The 17,456-nt window shown below is 52.1% G+C and overlaps 1 long non-coding RNA gene across 2 annotated transcripts; it reads right to left on the reverse strand.

The window, feature by feature from the left end:
• Positions 1 to 3,342: 3,342 nt before the first annotated feature.
• On the reverse strand, positions 3,343 to 15,472 carry LOC117868692. 2 transcript variants are annotated; one of them, XR_004643697.1, is made up of 4 exons: positions 15,192 to 15,472; positions 4,949 to 5,023; positions 4,084 to 4,285; positions 3,343 to 3,472 (listed from the first exon to the last, which is right to left on the reverse strand). It is a non-coding gene; the product is annotated as an uncharacterized LOC117868692 (long non-coding RNA). The 2 variants fall into 2 exon arrangements; XR_004643698.1 differs by having other exon boundaries at positions 4,084 to 4,182; positions 15,192 to 15,465.
• Between the last annotated feature and the right edge of the window lie 1,984 nt (positions 15,473 to 17,456).

Consider the following 17,456-nt stretch of genomic DNA (forward strand, 5'->3'; position numbering starts at 1 on the left):
TTCCGTTCACTCCTTCCAAATCACCAGCCTCGTGTCGGGGTTCAGATTTATCCATAGTCTCCGGGGAGCACAGCGGTGCTTAATTTGTGCCAGGGCTTGCAGGGCTGAACTCTGGCACTTCTCGGCTTGGCCATTCATAGCCCCGGCACCTCTGGGCTTGCTGCATCAGTTATGAATGTAAAACACTTGCTTGAACCCTGGCACCTCTTTCATTATAAATTAAGCACTGAAGCAAAGTGGGCGGGGGGGGGCGGGCTCTCAGAACCACTGAGGGGAGGGGCATGCCGGCCCTTGGACCCTAAACTAGCCATGCAAACGCCTGTCCACATACCCCCTTGTGTTGCATCTACATACATCAACCTATGGTACTTATCTTCTATGGTATCCATCTATGGTACTTATGGTACTATGGCCTTCATCGCTGCTGTATCTGAGCCCCTCCCCCAGTCTAATGTCTGTAGCCTCACAACACCCCTGGGAAGCAGGGTAGTGCTATTATCCCCATTGTACAGATAAGCAACAGAGGCACAGAGAGGTTAAGCAATTTGCCCAAAGTCATACAAGGCAGCTGTGGTAGAGCCCTGGTCTCCCACATCCCCAGCCCACACTCCAACCACCAGGCCATCCTTCGCCCGCACCTTCAGTGCCACATGTTTTTACTGTCTAGGCAGCCGCACAGGTGACAATGTCAGGGGCAGGACACTAGGGAAAGGGGACAGCTTGCACGCTGCATGGCCAGTAGTAGCCATTTGCCCTCTGTGCTGGGGTACTGCCTCCAGTTGCTGTACTAGAATGGGAAGCGTGTGCATCCGCCGGGCGGAAGCAGCCGGGGAGAAGGAGACAAAGGCGAGCAGTGTAAGGGATTAGCTCCCCCAGCCAAGTAGCTTTGGCCTGTTGTCAGAGTTATAAATAGAGCTGGTGTGTGTCTATTGACACCTATTGAGATGCTACCAGCTCCTCAGCAGAGCACTGCAGAGGCTCACAGCCACTTGGCCTACATGGCTGCTTAATCCTCATGACCCACAGCGCCTCCTGCTATCCCCTTCCAGAGCTCCCGCACACAGCTCTGCCAATGCATTTCAATGCTAGCCTGCAGCGCCCCCGGATATTGCAGTCCAGGGCTCCCACGTGCAGCCCAGCCGTGTCAGTGTAGCCCAGCTCCGATCTGCAGCCCCCAGCTCTATGAATGCAGCACGCACCTGCCCTGCAGCCTCCCCTTGCTCCTCCATTCCTGGGCCCCTCCCAGACAGAAACTGCCAATCACTGGTGCTTTCTGAGATGTGCAAAAACACGAACAAGGCTGAGACTGGGCCAGACTCGTGTCACTTGTGTCCCATCGGGGTTTGAACCTAGTTCTCAAGAAGCAGCGGCACCAGCACATTAACCCATTGCTCATTCCATCGTCATGGGTCTGTGAACTGGGGGCACAGAGAACCCAAGGAAGGGAAAAAACCGGTAGGGGGCTGGGCTGCTTCTATGTTGGGAAACCTGGAGATTAGGATCTTTAATCAAGGAGTAACCTCTTAGCATGGTAGTTGCTTCCTGCCTAAAATGCCACCTGCCCCTTGAAGGAGAGCCTGTCCTAGCCTTTTCAGGAATAGCGATGCAAGGACACTGCCTAGCAGCACAGGCACAGGAACCACCATCTGAAAAGCCAGGTCTGACGCTGCCCTTTGTGCCCCGTTCTGCAGCAGGCGGAGTGGGACCGCAGCATTGCCAGTACACACAACTATCGCATAGGAGATGAATGATCAATTACAGCGAACATTAACATCCGGGGAACTGGCAGCACTGAAGAGAAAGAGGATGGAAAAGGTGGAGCGGATTGCGAAGAATTGGGGTGGGGTATAAAGGCATGGGCCAGAGCCCTGTCCTCAGACACACCCATGGTGTTATCCCCTATCCGGCTATGCTTGAGTGGGGCCAGTGATCCTGGCATGTGGAGTCCAGAGAACTCACCACTCCCAGACTCAATGAGGGACACCTCCCGGTCAGATCACGCCTGCATGTCAGACACAGCACACGTAAAACATGAGCAGCGGCAGGGTCCTTAGCAGCAAGCAAGGAGGAAGAGAGGGCCTTGAAGGACTCAGGACAAGAGCCCATCCTGGGAGGTGAGGGGTCAGGAAGAAGAGTCGAGCTTGGGGGTAGAGAGTCAAGCCTGCCTATGGAAGTGTACATACACAGACCGGACTGCACACACTGCACGCATGCACCCAGAGCTCCCCGTCTACTCCCTGCTGTTCGCTCTCCGGAGCCTCGCCCCCCAGGGAGCCATGCGTGCACCCGCAGACGCCAGCCTGTCTATGCAGCTATAACATAGGTAACGAATGACGATGACTCCAGATTCACTCATCCCAAAGGGTGGTAAATCTGGGGAAAGGCTGTCAGGAAGCACCCAGGCTGGAGAAAAGACCAAGCACCTGGCCCAGTTCTACGCAGAGCTGGGAGAGCTCCCCTTCTGTAGGGCCAAGGCCATCTGCACTGTGGATTCATGCTCTGCTAGCAAGCTAAATAAACCCAACTAATTCTTAACTGGACCCCAGCTAGGACAGCAGAGAGCATCTCTCTCCTCTACGTCCGAGCATCAGCCTTGCTTCCTTTCCTCCGGCAGGGGGTATTGTTGTATACAGAACTCTGCCTGGCCCAAGTGCCTAAGAATGTAGGAATCCCCCGGTGTGTCTAATCCCAGACCCCATCTCAGAGCGACCAGTGCAGGATGCATCTAAAGAAGGAATTAACCCCCTAATAACGCACTGTGCAATTCAATCCAGGCGACGGGAGAGTTTGTTCCTGACCCCAGCTGGGATTCGGTTCATGCCCTGAAGCCTGAGGACTGAAAGCCACTGTAGTGTATATCCTAGATGGTGTCACTGCAGGCGCTGGTCTCACTCCCCTGCATTTCATGCCCTACTTTCCTCCCCCCACTTCTTCTGGCGATTATTATTCGTAAAAGCCGGTGTATTCATGTCATTGCCTTGTACTGCATGAGAGTCAGGCACAGCACACACAATTAAAACACTTTGCATGTCTATGGAACCTTCCATCAGAGGCTCTCTCAGCTCTTTAAAGCCATGAATGAATTTAGCATCACAAACCCTCTACCCCACCCCCAGGCTGGAACTGGAAGCGAAGTTTTCAAAAGGGATCAGCCCCCATTTAAGCACCATAACTGGTGGCCAGATTTCCTCAAAGCATTTTCCAGCCCCAGTGGGAGGCGGGAGGCTCAGGGCCAGGGTTCACTCTCAGTTCTGGTGAGGCTGGGGCTACGGTCAGTTCCTAGCGGGTCAGTTGGTCTCCAATTCCAATGCCTGTCTGCGGTTTGGGGCAGCACTTACCCAGGGCGAAGGCAGGCAGGGGGAAGCGTGTTCTGGCTGGGAAGGCTGGACAGGACCGTGGGGTGGATCCTGTGTCCATGAGGGTAGAGTGGTGTGGACTGACGCGATGGCTATGGTGATATTCCTCTCTGCACCTTCACACAGAGACCAAGGTTCTCCTCAGATCAAGGCCCAAGAGCATTCCCCCTGGCACACCGCTAGGAGAACTCCCATGGATCTCACAGCCCAGCAGATCCCCCTTGGCACGGGGCCCCAGAGGAGGCGTGTGACCCCTGGCATATGGCTTGGGCGCCTATCTTTATTGAGGGCCCCTCCTCCCCAGTGCTTTATCAGATCCCTGATGCACTGACTCATGCTCAGCCAAGCTGCCCGCCAGCTACCCCAGGCACAGAAACAGGACGGGTTTGCTCCAGTGCCCCAGGGTGGCTTGTTGGGTTGCTGTGGTGGCTGAGGCAGGCCAGAAACATGAGCCTTAATGGCTTGGTTACAAGGCGATAGCACAGCCAAGGAGCAGCTCCAGTGAGCAAGAGGCAGCCAGGGCAGCAAGTTATTCTTAGCAAGAGAACAGCTCCCTGTTTAACAGATCCCCACCCTGGCAGCCTCTCCACTTTGGCAGCTTCCCCACTCTCTGCCAGCAGGTTGTCGTCTCTCTTGGTTCCTCAGGAAGCCGATAGGTGGATCAAGGCTGGAGGTTGGGTTGTTCGTTCCCCCCCCCCCCCCCCCCCCCCGCCGCCGTTTCCATTACCCGAAGATGTGGCCACGGATGGAGGAACGCAGGATTTGTCAGATCGCATCAGACTGTTGGTCCGTCAAGAGGGCTTTCCACAGCCATCACTACCTGATGCTTTAGAGGAAATAGCCAGTAATGGACCAAGCTTTTCCAGAGGCGGCGGGAGGTAGGATATGGGGTGCAAGTGTCCTTCCTGATGCCTATAGCAGCTGATCAGCTAAAACACAGATACATGACCTCTGATCACCCACCTCAGTCTGCCAGCTAGCTACCGGTGTTACTAATGCCCATCACACCTGCCAACCCTTCCTTTTTCCCTTCTGAAAGGGGCAGAACAACATTAGGGGTTTTCACTCACCCGACCGCAGCCCCATCGACACAAAGAGGGCCACAGCTGCGAGCAAAGTTTGGCCCAATGAGGGGCAATGCGGAGGATCAGGACTCCCGGGCTCTATCGCCAGCTCTGCCACTGACTCACCATGTGACCTTAAGTCAAACACAGAGCTCCAGAGGCAGGTATATCTCATTATACAGATGGGGAAACTGAGGCACGGGACACCACCACCACATAGCGTGTCAGTGAGAGAAACCAAGTCTTCTGGGTCCCTGTCAATTGCATCACACTATCTCTGCTTAACCAGTCACCCACTTGTTTCCTTGTGCTGCCTTATCTGCCTGCAGCCACCTGTCATCTCTCAACTTATATTATAAGCTCTCCAGGGCAGGGACCATCTCTTTGTTCTGTTTGTTCAGAGCCTCGCACAATGGGGTCCTGGTCTGTGGCTGGGGCTCCTAAACACTACGGTAATACAAATAAATGCAATAACTGAACCGCTCATCCCTTTTCCCCAGCCGTGAGATGGAGAGAATACCCGCCTACCTGCCAAGCACATTGTGAAGCCTCGTGTGTGTCAAAAGCTTGGAGATCCTCAGATCACAGACGAAAGGGAATCCCCTAGAAAAAAAAACGCGCTAATATCAGGATGGAGGGGGTATTGCTCTGCGTTGCTTTTGCCCGGGATTGACTTTCAGAAGCATACTCCTTCCAGCTCCACCTGAATCAAGGGGTCCAGCTGCCCCCCAGAAAGCCGCTGCTCCTGTGCCAAAGCCACCCAGGGCCCGAAGTGGTCACAGACTTCTAGGGCTCCGGAAAAGACTTCCTAACCCCGCCAGGCTCTGTGCCTCAGGGAACAGCTGTCTGCAGAGAGTGATTTGTTTTCTGCGTGTGAAGAGCCCATTTCCCATGCCGTGCAGCTTGTCCAGGAGAGTGTGAGTGCACCTTGGAGATTAATAAAGGCTAGGGAAGCAAGGCAGCTACAGCGCAGCCAGAAATACACACCCGCCAGTCGCCTCCCCCAGAAAGAGACACGGCATATTTGCAGGAGGCTCCGGCAAAGAGCAGGGTGACGGGGCGCAGCACAAGTCTGGATTAATGTGCGCACAGGGTCTGGCGACCTGTTGCCCCTCCAGCAGTTACTCCAATGCAAAATGAGTGTGAAAAGCGAATGTGATTCAGCGCTTGTCTATGTGCGGAGGTGCTCTGGAATATCTATGCCAGCTCAACTCCATGTGTGGATGTGGTTATTCTGCAGTAAGAGGGCCTTATTCCAGATTAGCTAAATCCACTTGGAATAACAGTGTCCACACATGGAGCTAATCTGGAATAGTTAATTCACTTTAAATTCACACCCTACTTTACTCCAGATTAACTTTCATGAGTAGCCAAGCCCTTAGTAAAGGTTTGATGCCCTCTTTGCACTGGTATAAATGACTCCACATAGCTCAGGGCAGCAGAGACTCATGCTGAAGGAGGACAGAATAGGAGCGTAATGCTCCAGGAGAACCCAGACGGTCTTTGTGCCTAGGGCCAGTACTGCAACAGCAGAGGCTGCCGTGGGTCAGGTTTGAGGTGGGTAGAACTGGAATGATAGTGGGTGCCCTGGGGCACAGACCAGGTGCTTTGGCATGGTTTGGGTAGGAGAGGAGAGGACTAGAGGGACAGGGTTCAGGTGCATTGGAGGAGCTGGGGCAGGGAGAACTGGAACCAGTGAGGTGTGCAATCCCTGCACATCATTAGCAATCAGAGCCAGCAGCACTTCGTCTTCCTGTTCACGGCCCCACAGAGAATACAGGCCAATTCTCCTCCCCCCCTTCATAAAAGTGATGCTGGGACAAGGGAGGGTCTTGGACGAGGCATTGGTGCCATCCAGCTCTGTCACGGCGTTGGCAGCACAGAGCTGATGCAGCATTTGGGGACCACTGGAAAAGGAAGGTTATTGCGGGTGGGGGTTGTCATTTACCGTACGTCTACACTGCAAATGAAAGCAAGACTGGAGCAAAGTAGGCAAAGCTTTACCGCTAGCAAAGACAGGTCAGCCTGGACACCAGCAGGGCTGGCAACCCCACGTACGTACCAAGGAGCCTGGTCAGGTTTGTACTGGGCACCTAACCTGGGCGGAAATCTGCGCTTCCACATGTTTGCTACTGTTGTTACTAGATGAAAGCCATAAACAACTCCCACCTGCTTATGCTCTCTGTATGTGTGTGTATATATCTCCTCAATATATGTTCCATTCTATATGCATCCGAAGAAGTGGGCTGTAGTCCACGAAAGCTTATGCTCTAATAAATTTGTTAGTCTCTAAGGTGCCACAAGTACTCCTGTTCTTCTTTTTGCGGATACAGACTAACACGGCTGCTACTCTGAAATAGGTATGTCTGTCCATGCTACGATCACATCTCCATTTGCAGCATAGTCCTACCTTAGCATTTTCTGTTCATTTGGTTCCCTATTATGGAAACCATGAGTTACGCAGGGCTGTTCCCATGGGAGGAGAGAGAGGTGAACAGCAGAACACATCTTTCTAAAAATAAACCAGTCCATGTCTAGCCCAAAGACCACTGCTGATCTCAACCTGCTCCTACCACCACACACACAAACCTCCCCCCTCTCTGCGCAAGCCTCTAGGATTCCCCTGAACAACAAGCATTGCCACCTGAGCCTGCCCTGAACCTGGCTGTTGATCAGTGCAGGACCTCTCTGTCCCTGCCCCTAGTTCCCTCTGCTGCAGAAACTCCTTCCGAACTCTGATCCAGAGAGAACGGCACACCCCACACGCTGCCAGGCTGCACGGACACAAGTGGACCATTTCCATCCCCAAACTCTAAGATTCTGTGCAACGGTCCCTCCTATGGGTTGGAGCAGGATCAGTCCTGCCTGTTTCATGAATCCTAGGCATCAGTGGGCACGTCTACCCAGCAAAAAAACCACCAACCTGCAACAGCAAGTCTCAGAGCCCAGCTCAAGGGACTCAGGCTCATGCTACGGGGCTAAAACTAGCTGTGTAGATGTTATACTCAGGCTGCAGCCCAGGATCTGAAACCCTGCCACAAGATGAGGGGGGCTTGCATCATTTCCCTGGGAGACTGTTACACTGCCTGATTGAAAGCACGATCTACAGGTCACGGATAGGGCACAGAAGATGATCTGTTCCTGGTCACGCAGAGTCAAATTTTCAAGAGCCCAGCTCCCTTTTAGGCACCTATATAAGGGGAGGTTTTCAAGTGCCCAGCCCCCAGCAGCTCACACCCACTTCTGAAATACCAGCCACTTATTTTGGTACCTAAAGGGCAGCTGGGTTCTTTTGAAAGTCTGTGACCACTGGCAAGTCCCTTCCCAGCTTGATGCCTCAGTTTCCCCATCTGTAAAATAGATCTAATAGTCTCGTGAATACATTGAGAGTCTCAGCAAGATGGCTTTTCACGTATGCCAACTGTTATCGTCCCTAAAAATCTCTGTCAGGACTTTCTTCCTGAAGTGCAGCCAGCATTGTTCTTTCCTAATTCCATCCCATTACCTGTAGTTCTGCTCCCTGGCACTATGACTATTATTAATCTCCATTAGCACCTACATGCCTCAGCTGAGTTTGGGGCTCCACTGTGGTAGGCACTGTATACACATCTCTTAAGACAGCCCCTTCCCTGGAGAGCTTGCAATTTAAATGTACAACATTCACAAAGTGTGTGTGTGAGGGGGAGAATGAAGCATTATCCCCATTTTACAGATGGGGAAACTGAGGCCAGGGGGAAGTGGCTCGCCCAAAGTCACACAAGAAAGTCTGTGTCAGAGATGGGAACTGAAGACAGATTTCCTGAGTCCCGGTCTAGTACCTTGACCACAAGGCCAGCCTTCCTCTCAGTACCCTAAGTATCCTAATATTCCTCCTTCCCTTTGCTTTTCGAACCCTTCACATACATGTAGATTACCCTCCTGCCTTCAGGAAGCTGTTACTCAGCCAAACTCTCTCTCTCTCTCTCATTTAATTTTCTCCTCCATCATTTCTACGCTTCTTTGTTCTGAGCTCCTTCCCATTTGTCACTATCTTTTGGGGAGGGAGACCGGAGAACTGTACACAATATTCCAGGAGCCTTACGCAGAGGGACACCTCACTTCCCAGCATCTGCTTCTTCATTTCCTGGGGGCAGCATTTCTTATGGCAACCGGCAGCTTCTTGTTTTTCTTGCTCGCGCTTTGATTAACAGACGCGGCTAGATCTCTCTATCTAAGGGGCCCCCGCTGGTTAGTGATCAGGTTGTGCGGAATAATATGTCTGCTCTGGGAGATTATGGGGATATTGTAGAGGGCTATGGCACAGCTGGTGCCCATACACATTTCAAATTGCTCGTTACCCCCTTGGAAGGCTTCCTCACATATTATAATCATTCCAAGAGCTGTGCTGCTCCAGCATGGGTGACATTAATTATAAACCACAAATCTAAATTATGGCAGTGCCCTGTTTCACAAAAATCAAGTAGTTGCACAGTGCCTTCCATCTGGGGATCTCAAAGCACTTTACAAATACTAAGCTTCAAAACCTACCTTGGGCAGCTGGTGAGTATCCCATTATTCCAATTTCCAGATGGGGAAACTGAGGCACCGTGCGAGACTGTGACTGGCCCAAGGTCACACAAGGAGTCAATAGCAGAGCTGGGAGGAGAACTCAAGAACCTCTTCTCCCATTGCAGGAGCGAAGTTAACCTTAAGGCACAAGCCATGCCCCAGGGGTGGGAGTGATCCATTTCTACTCAGGAGGGCTTTCATTATCAGCCTGCTCGATCTCAGTTACTGCAATTTCTGTAGCCATGTTTCTTGGTGCACTGAGGAATCACCTGGCACCACCGGGATTTCCTTAAAAAATGGGTGACCTTGTGTAAGTCACTTCCTCTCTCTCTGCCTGTGTCTCCTCTTGCCCGTGGTCCCATCTGTTTAGACTACCTTCTTCGGGGCAAGGATTGTCTCTTGCTACGTGTATGTACAGTCCCTACTGCAGTGGGGCCCTGATCTCAGCTGCTAAATCTACTGTGTGATGGGTTCGGTCACAGAGACCCCCTTGGGACTGTCACCTGATGTGCTGAATTTACCTCTGTGCCTGTTCTCCCTGCCAGCTTGGGACTCCAGAACCCTGCCATGTTGAGCCAGACACTCAAGCCTGATGCAACACAGACTCAGGTCTGGTCCACGCCCCCAAAGCTGCAGACTTTAACCAAAAACTGCTCAGCAGGTCACCTATCTCCAGCACCCAGACACCCAGTTCCCAATGGGATCCAAACCCCAAATAAAACTGTTTTACTGTGTATAAAGCTTATACAGCGTAAACTCAAATTGTCTGCTCTCTATAACAGTGATAGAGAGATATGCACAACTGTTTGCTCCCCCAGGTATTAATCACTTACTATAGGTTAATTAATAAACAAAAGTGATTTGATTAAGTATAAAAAGTAGGATTTAAGTGGTTCCAAGTAATAACAGTCAGAACTAAGTAAGTTACCAAGCAAAATAAAACAAAACACGCAAATCTAAGCCTAATACATTAAGAAACTGAATACAAGTAAATCTCACCCTTAGAGATGTGCCAATACGCTTCTTTCACAGACTAGACTCCTTCCTAGTCTGGGCCCAATCCTTTCCCCTGGTACAATTCTTGTCAGTTCCAGCTCAGGTGGTAACTAGGGGATTTCTCATAACTGGTCACCCTCCTTTGTTCAGTTCTACCCCATTTTATAACTTTGGCACAAGGCGGGAATCTTTTGTCTCTCTCTGGGTTCCCACCCCTCCTTCTAAATGGAAAAGAACCAGGTTAAAGATGGATTCCAGTATCATGTGACATGTCCTGTGAGCCCCCCTCCATTTTTCTAGGACTGGCCCACACATATGCAGTGGAGGCTTGCAGGTAAACAGAGCCATCTGCAATCAATTGTCCTAGTCAATGGGAGCCATCAAGATTCTAAAGCACCATTAATGGCCCACACTTTGCATAATTACAATAGGACCTCAGAGATATGCTTCATATTCCTAGTTTCGTATACAAGACTGATACATTCATACAAATAGGATGACCACACTCAGATGATAAGCTTTGTAATGATAGCTTACAAGACAGCTTTTGCATGAAACGTATTCCAGTTACATTATATTCACGCTCATTAGCATATGTCCATAAAATCATAATGGAGTACAACGTCACATACTGTAATACAAATCATAAATGATAATAATCCGATTACAGACTGAGGTCCAAGCTGTGGGAAGCACTCAGCAGCAGGCGATCAACACCTCTTAGATTTTGGCCCTCAAAGAAGTTCCAAAGGGTCTCCCATATCCTTAGAAGTATGTAGGCATCTAACTCCCCTTGATTTCAATGTCAGTTTGGCTCCTAAATACCTGAGGATCTGGGCCCAAGATCCCAAGCAGAGCACTTTCTATACCAGTTCAGACAAAATTATTTAGTCACAGGTGCAAGCTAGAACATTCCTTGCAACACTGCTGCCCAGACGTCCCTTGAGCCAATAGGAACCGAGGGACGTCTGTTTCTCTAGCTAACCCATATGTAATGAACCGAGAACAAGGGCAGGGTAAACCCTTTAGTTACTGGATGAAAAGAAGCCACTGGATAAGGCACTTATTTAACACCAATCATACTGTAAATGGCGGATTAAGAAGATACAGCTGCAGGGGCAGATGACGTGTGTGCGCGTGGAAATGCACGGTTTGAACTGCTAGCAGCACCTCTGTTTCAGCATCGGCTTGGCATAAAACAGACAGAAGCACAGCACCTGTCCAGCGCATCTTGCTATCAGCCACCACTGCCCCACCAAATGATTCTGACAAATTGCTTGTCACGCTAATCTGATTGGCTCTTGCCAGGGTTTCACCCTTTTATCACTTCTCACACTGATCATCCATCACAGCCCTTACATCTGCCAGGAGCAGCTCAAGTCAGGGGCTCTGGAGCTGGGGATGGGAGGGGAGAAGACGGGTAGAGGAGACATTGAGAATACAGGCCAGGACATAAGGCCACTACCTGGCGGGATTTCATTGCTTGGGCAGCACAAGTTTCCCCCATGCCCCTGAGGGAGAGAACGAGGCAGGGAGATTTCAAGAACCCTAGTGGACCCCGCTGGGTCTCTGTGCTCGGATCGGAGGAAGAGAAACAGACAGAGCAGGCGGGAGAAGACTCCATTCCGGGTGACAAGGCAGGCCCTGCCTGGGCTCCTTACCCAGCACTCATGAGCTGGGCTGTTTAAAAAGCCAAAGAAGGGTGGGTACAAAGCAAGCATAGAGAGGAGAGTCCGGATCCAGAATAACGGGCAGCGGGAGGGAGAGGGTAAGTTAACTCAATGCTTTTGAACCTCAAAAAGATCACAGGCTCCCAGAAGGGGAAACCTGGTGCTTTGACACAGTGGGAGAGGCTCCTCATACAACCTGAAGCCAGAGATATTTCAAAAAGAGACCCATTAGGATATTGAAAAATTGGAGCTGACGCAGAGAAGAGCCACCCGAATGATCTGAGGGCTGGAGAACACCTCACAGTGAGAGAGTTAAGGATCCCAATCAGTGTTATCAAAACGATCAAGGTGACTTGATTATTGTGTATAAGGATCTACCTGAGAAGATACCAGGCACTAAAGAATTCTTTAATCGAGCAGAGAAAGGCAGAACAAGAAGCAAAGATTGGAAGCTGAAGCCAGACAAATGCAAATTAGAATGAAACGAGGCACAAATTGGTTACCAGCGAGGGAGGTTAGCCATTTGGAACAGACTCCGTAGGGAACTGGTGGAGTCTCCAGGCTGACGTGTGTGGGAGAAGAACCTACACAGACTAGGACAGAAACTCAAATCAAGACCAGAGGCCTTTCCAGAAGACAGGCTTTAGCCAAACAAGTTACTGGGCTCGGTGCAGGGGTAACTGGGTGATGTTTTCCAGCCTGTGTTCTACAGAAGGTCAGACCAGATGATCTAATGGTCCTTTCTGGCCTTCAAGTCTATGAATTAGGGCCCCTCTGGCCCAGCCCTTACAGCCAGTTCTCAGCACTTCCCCATCATCCGTTTTCTAGCATTTTGTCCAGTTGGGTTTCAGATGTTCCAAGTCCAAGCAACGCAGCCCCCATCCCTTCCCTTGGGGATGCTATACCACAACTCAATAGCTCTCTCTGGTGGGAAGCTCTCCCTGATGCTCAGCCTAGATGTCCCCTTCCCTCATTTCTCTCCCCTCACCTGTAATATGCCCACTCCCCGGAGCGCCCTGGAACAATCGCCTCTCTGCTGGGAGATATTTGGCAGATTTTCTAAGTGCCTGGCATTCACAAATGCAGTATTGCCAGCCCAGCTCTCAGACATCATGAGCCAGCCCTCCCACCCCAAAAAGTATTCTGAGACTTGCTATAAAAATCATGAGATTTTAAAAAGTATGTATCAATACTGGGTTTGGTTTCTTTGCCTTCTGGGGGTTTGAGTCTTTAAGGGTCACATTTCCCAGCCTCTCTCTGCAGCCACCAAGCTAACAATGGTCTATCTTTTTTTTTTTTTAAATGTAAGCCGAGATTCTCACATACTTAATCACTTGACTCCAGGAGCTGGGGCTTTAAAAAACCAGATGCCAAACGTCATGAGAGACAGACTAATCTGGTAAGAGTCAGCAATGCTGCAAACAGGGCCAGCTTTTGCAGAGAACTCAGTTCCCAGTGTGCCAAGCTCCCTGATAAGTCTAGCCCCAGTCTGCTGGCTGTTTTCACATACTCCTTTCGTCATTTGGTCAGTCGAGAGAGGTCAGATTCATCCGTGGTGAAAAAAAAGCCAGCGGGTGAACACAGCAGGATCTGTTTGGCTTCTCCCAGCTCTCATTAAAACAAAGTCAAACCTTCTATAGATGGATCTAGGGGGAAAAGACCCAGAGCCAGGTCTACAGATTTCTGCCAGCCCAGCTCTCTCACTCAGGGCTGGGAAGAGGAGTGATCCTTGACCACCGTAGCTATGCCAGGAATAGCCCCCAGTGCAGACACAGTTATACCAGCTAAGCTTGTTTTGCTGGGCGGGTCGGGGCTGAACTAAGTTCTAGCGGGACAAGCTGCATCCATCCTAGGAGCACTTGGACAGTATAGTGTGCCGGGGATCACTCCACCAGCAAAGCATGCCTCACTTAGACCTGGCCTGAGAGAGAGCCGGAGGAGGGGAAGAGCGTGGAACTGGGAAGAAGGGAAGGACTGTCTGCAGGGACAGAGAAGAAAGGCAAGAGAAGAAAAGCGAGAGAAAGGAGTTCATCTAGAGATGGAGACGAACGGGGAGAGAAAAGGAGGGAGCGAGCTGAGGCAAGCTGGATATATTGTGCTGTAGCGTCAGCCCAAGCTCTCCGAGCAGTGCAGTCACCCCCCAACTCCTCAGCCAGGGCTGGTTTCAGGCTCATGCATAGCCCATCCCTCCGCGAAGCCCCTAGCCCAGAGGTGGGCAAACTACGGCCCGCGGGACCCTCCTGCCCAGCCCCTGAGCTCCTGGCCCAGGAGGCTCGCCCCCGGCCCCTCCCCTGCTGCTCCCCTTCCCCTGCAGCTCACTTCATCGCCAGCGCAGTGTTCTGGGCGGCGGGGCTGCGAGCTCTTGCCAGGCAGCGCAGCTGCAAAGCCGTGTCCTGACCCGGTGCTCTGTGCTGCGTGGTGCATGGCTGGCTCCAGTCCGACGGCACGGCTGCCTGTCCTGGTGCTCTGTGCTGCGCGGTGGCGTGGCTGGCTCCAGCCCGATGGCACGGCTGCCTGTCCTGGTGCTCTGTGCTGCGTGATGGCGTGGCTGGCTCCAGCCGGGCGGCACGGTGCTTGTCCTGGTGCTCTGTGCTGCGCGGTGGCGTGGCTGGCTCCAGCCCGATGGCGCGGCTGCCTGTCCTGGTGCTCTGGGTGGCGTGGCTGTAGCGCCGCCAGCCACCAGTGCTCCAGGCAGCGCGGTAAGGGGACAGGGGAGTTTGGGGTGGTGAACAGGAGGGTTGAATGGGGGTAGGGGCCCATGGGGAGGCAGTCAGGAATGAGAGGAGGGGTTGGACGGGGCAGCGGGGGACAGTCAGGGGCGGGTGGTCCGGGGCGGTCAGGGAATGGGGGGGAGGGGTTTGGATGGGGCAGGAGTACCAGGGGGGCCATCAGGGGACAAGAAGCAGGGGGGGTCAGATAGGGGGCGGGGGCCGGGCCATGCCTGGCTGTTTGGGGAGGCACAGCCTCCCCTAACTGGCCCTCCATACAATTTCAGAAACCCGATGTGGTCCTCAGGCCAAAAAGTTTGCCCGCCCCTGCCCTAGCCTAATGCTGTTAACAGAGCACACTCCCAAAACTTGCATGGGCTTCCCCATGCAAAAAAGCGGGCCAGAGGCAGGGCTTTTGCTCTGTGCACTGGTGCTCAGGGCCTGCCCCGCAGAGGATTCCACAGGCCACCCGCTGGACAGCAGGGTGAGGACAGAGTGGGGATGGGCACAACCCTATGCAGGGCTCAGCCCACCAACCCTCACAGGCACTTGCTAGGGCCGAACCCTGCTCCCCATCCTCACAGGGGGGCTGCAGCAATGCCAGGTAATTGTCCCCCGCTGGGCAGGAACACTTCACGCCTGCAGCTTCTGGCACCCGAGCAGAGGTGGAAGTCGATGACTCAGGAGATAATGAGACAGATCCGAGGGAAAAGGAGAGCGTGGAAGGTGGAGGGCAAGGCAGCTGCATGTCCTTTGGGCCTCCACACCGCCTTGCTGGCTCCCCCATTACTCATGGCCCAGCTGCTGGGGTGCGTGTGAGTGAACGTGCCCCCAAAAGCACTGACTCACCAGAAACCCGGCTGATGCGGAGAGGTGGAGCTGGGATATTTTTATCCTTCTGCTGATGCGGATTCGTTTCTCTTTCTATTTTGGCGGGTGGGTTTGGGTTTGGAGACAGACACGGCGGGTGCTGAGCGCAGGCTCTTTGTCTGGCGCCGTAATTGGAAAGCAAGGCTTGCTTGCTCAGACGCACAGCTGCTTGGCTCCCTCGCCTTGGATTCCAGCACGGCTGGATTGCCCTCTCTTCCCTTTGCTTGTGCTTAAGTCACCTCCATAGATAACTCCCACTCCTCCATCCCTCTCTGGCACACGCCCCCATGCTCCCCTGCTATGTTCCAGCCCCTGTCAGCTCAGTGATTCCACCCACTTTGAGGCCAGTTTTACTTCCCTCTTTTTAACAGTGCTTTTCATCCCAGGGACTCAGCAAACTATCATTGTCCTCATGTTAACAATGGGGGAAATTGAGGCACAGAGAGAACTGACTTGCCTAAGGCTATTAGTGACAGAGCTAGAAATAGAACCCAGGAGTCCTGGCACCCCCTCTCCTATGCTCATCTCCATACTATAGGCTAATTTTTTTTTAAATGAGGTTTTTCCGTGTGTGTTTCTGTACCTGGAGTATTAGTGGGCAGGCAACAGAGTAGGAGACTGCAGTGTCATGACATTAACCCCTGCTGGGCCCATGACCGTGTGCACGCATCTGAGCACAAGAGGAAGGATGACCTTGTGGTTAAGCACCCAGGAGATCTCAATTCAATTCCCAGCTCTGCCACTCACATCCTGGGGTAAATCACTTAATCTGTAAAATGGACTATTCCTTCGTGCGTCTTGACTATTTCAATTGTATGCACTTAGTGGCACGTTCTGTCCCTCACTATACGTATGTACATCACCTAGCACAATGGGGCTGGGACCTCTGGAGGTTACTGCAAGACACATTAGCGTGTGTGCATGCACACCTCCGAGTGCAAAGTGCGAGGGGGGCAAATACCAGACAATTCCTGAGACACGTGGGGTTGGGGAGACACAGCATCTGCACAGCTGGTGAGAAATCCCCACTCAGGACTAATCACTGCAGCTTCTGGGGAGAGATTTTTGGCACCATCTCTAAAATGTCACTTTGAGCAGAGACTTGGCAAAGAAAAGAAATTGTTTACAAGAATCAAATAGGAATCGCTCAAAACAAAAGGCACCAGGCCTGCTACTATTTATTATCCCTGCACGTGTTCAGAGGGCTGTGGAGAGGTTTAGCTAGTGAATGGGATGCCACTTCCCTTCCTCTCTGCTAAAGATTCTTCTCCCTCCCCCGCAAGAATGAGATTCACCACCTCTATTGCTCTCCTTCCCCAAAAAGGAAACACCAGCAGACCTCTCTGCACCGTGCTGCAAGGGAAGAACCAGAGGCTCCAGGAACTCCCTCAGGGATTGGGCTAGTGGCAGTCTAATTCACACACAATTGACCCAGCTACTACAAGGGTGTGCAGTAAAGCAAAACCCTAAAACAGGTAGATACTTATGTTTTCACCCCAGGAATAGGCTAGGCTTTTTTAGGTCACATTTGGGTAGGTTCAGAGACCTTTCCCCATCAAAATCCCTTCCAATTATGGGCACACTCAGTAACCAAGGAGTTCAAAGGTCTAGAGAGACCTGGGTTGTTTATGAAAGGTAAGTACAGCTAGACACCAGGTAGGGGCTCATCTTCAACCCTGCTCTGCTGCAATTGGCTTGTACCTGGCCTGGTAGGTCCATCTGGGAGGCAGAGACTCTCAAGCTGTGTTCCTCCCAGCAGCTCTTTCGAAGAGTTCACTAACTCTGTGGCACAGCAGCCCTTCCCCTGCCTATCCCCTGCTTGCTCTGGCAAACCCTCTTTTAAGCTTTCTTCCTCTAAGTGGGGCAGGCACTGCGGGTGTGTCTAGGCTGTCCTGGCTGGGCCCAGAGCTCATTAGCTTCTTCCTGATTGGGGCAGGGCCGTGCCCCATCACAACTCCTCTTCCTCCAAAGTAGCTTTGATTTCAAATCTGAAAGCTGTCGAGTGAGAGCACTCCCCTGTAGGGCCCGATCCTGCACTCCCCCGGGGGCTTCTCCTCCCTGAATGAGGCCACACCTGGGGCCCTGGCAGTTCAGTGGGGAAAGGTAAAAAAGGCAAAGGAAGAACAGAAACATACTGTGCAGCCCTGCAGAGCAGGCTCCATTCTCCCCGCAACCCCGGACAGCTGTGGAGTGCAGGTTGCAGCTTGCACCCAGAGATGCCCCGAGATGAGCAAGGGCTTTCAG

The sequence above is a fragment of the Trachemys scripta genome, chromosome 21 (genome assembly GCF_013100865.1).
Source record: "Trachemys scripta elegans isolate TJP31775 chromosome 21, CAS_Tse_1.0, whole genome shotgun sequence".
Taxonomy (NCBI): Eukaryota; Metazoa; Chordata; order Testudines; family Emydidae; genus Trachemys; species Trachemys scripta.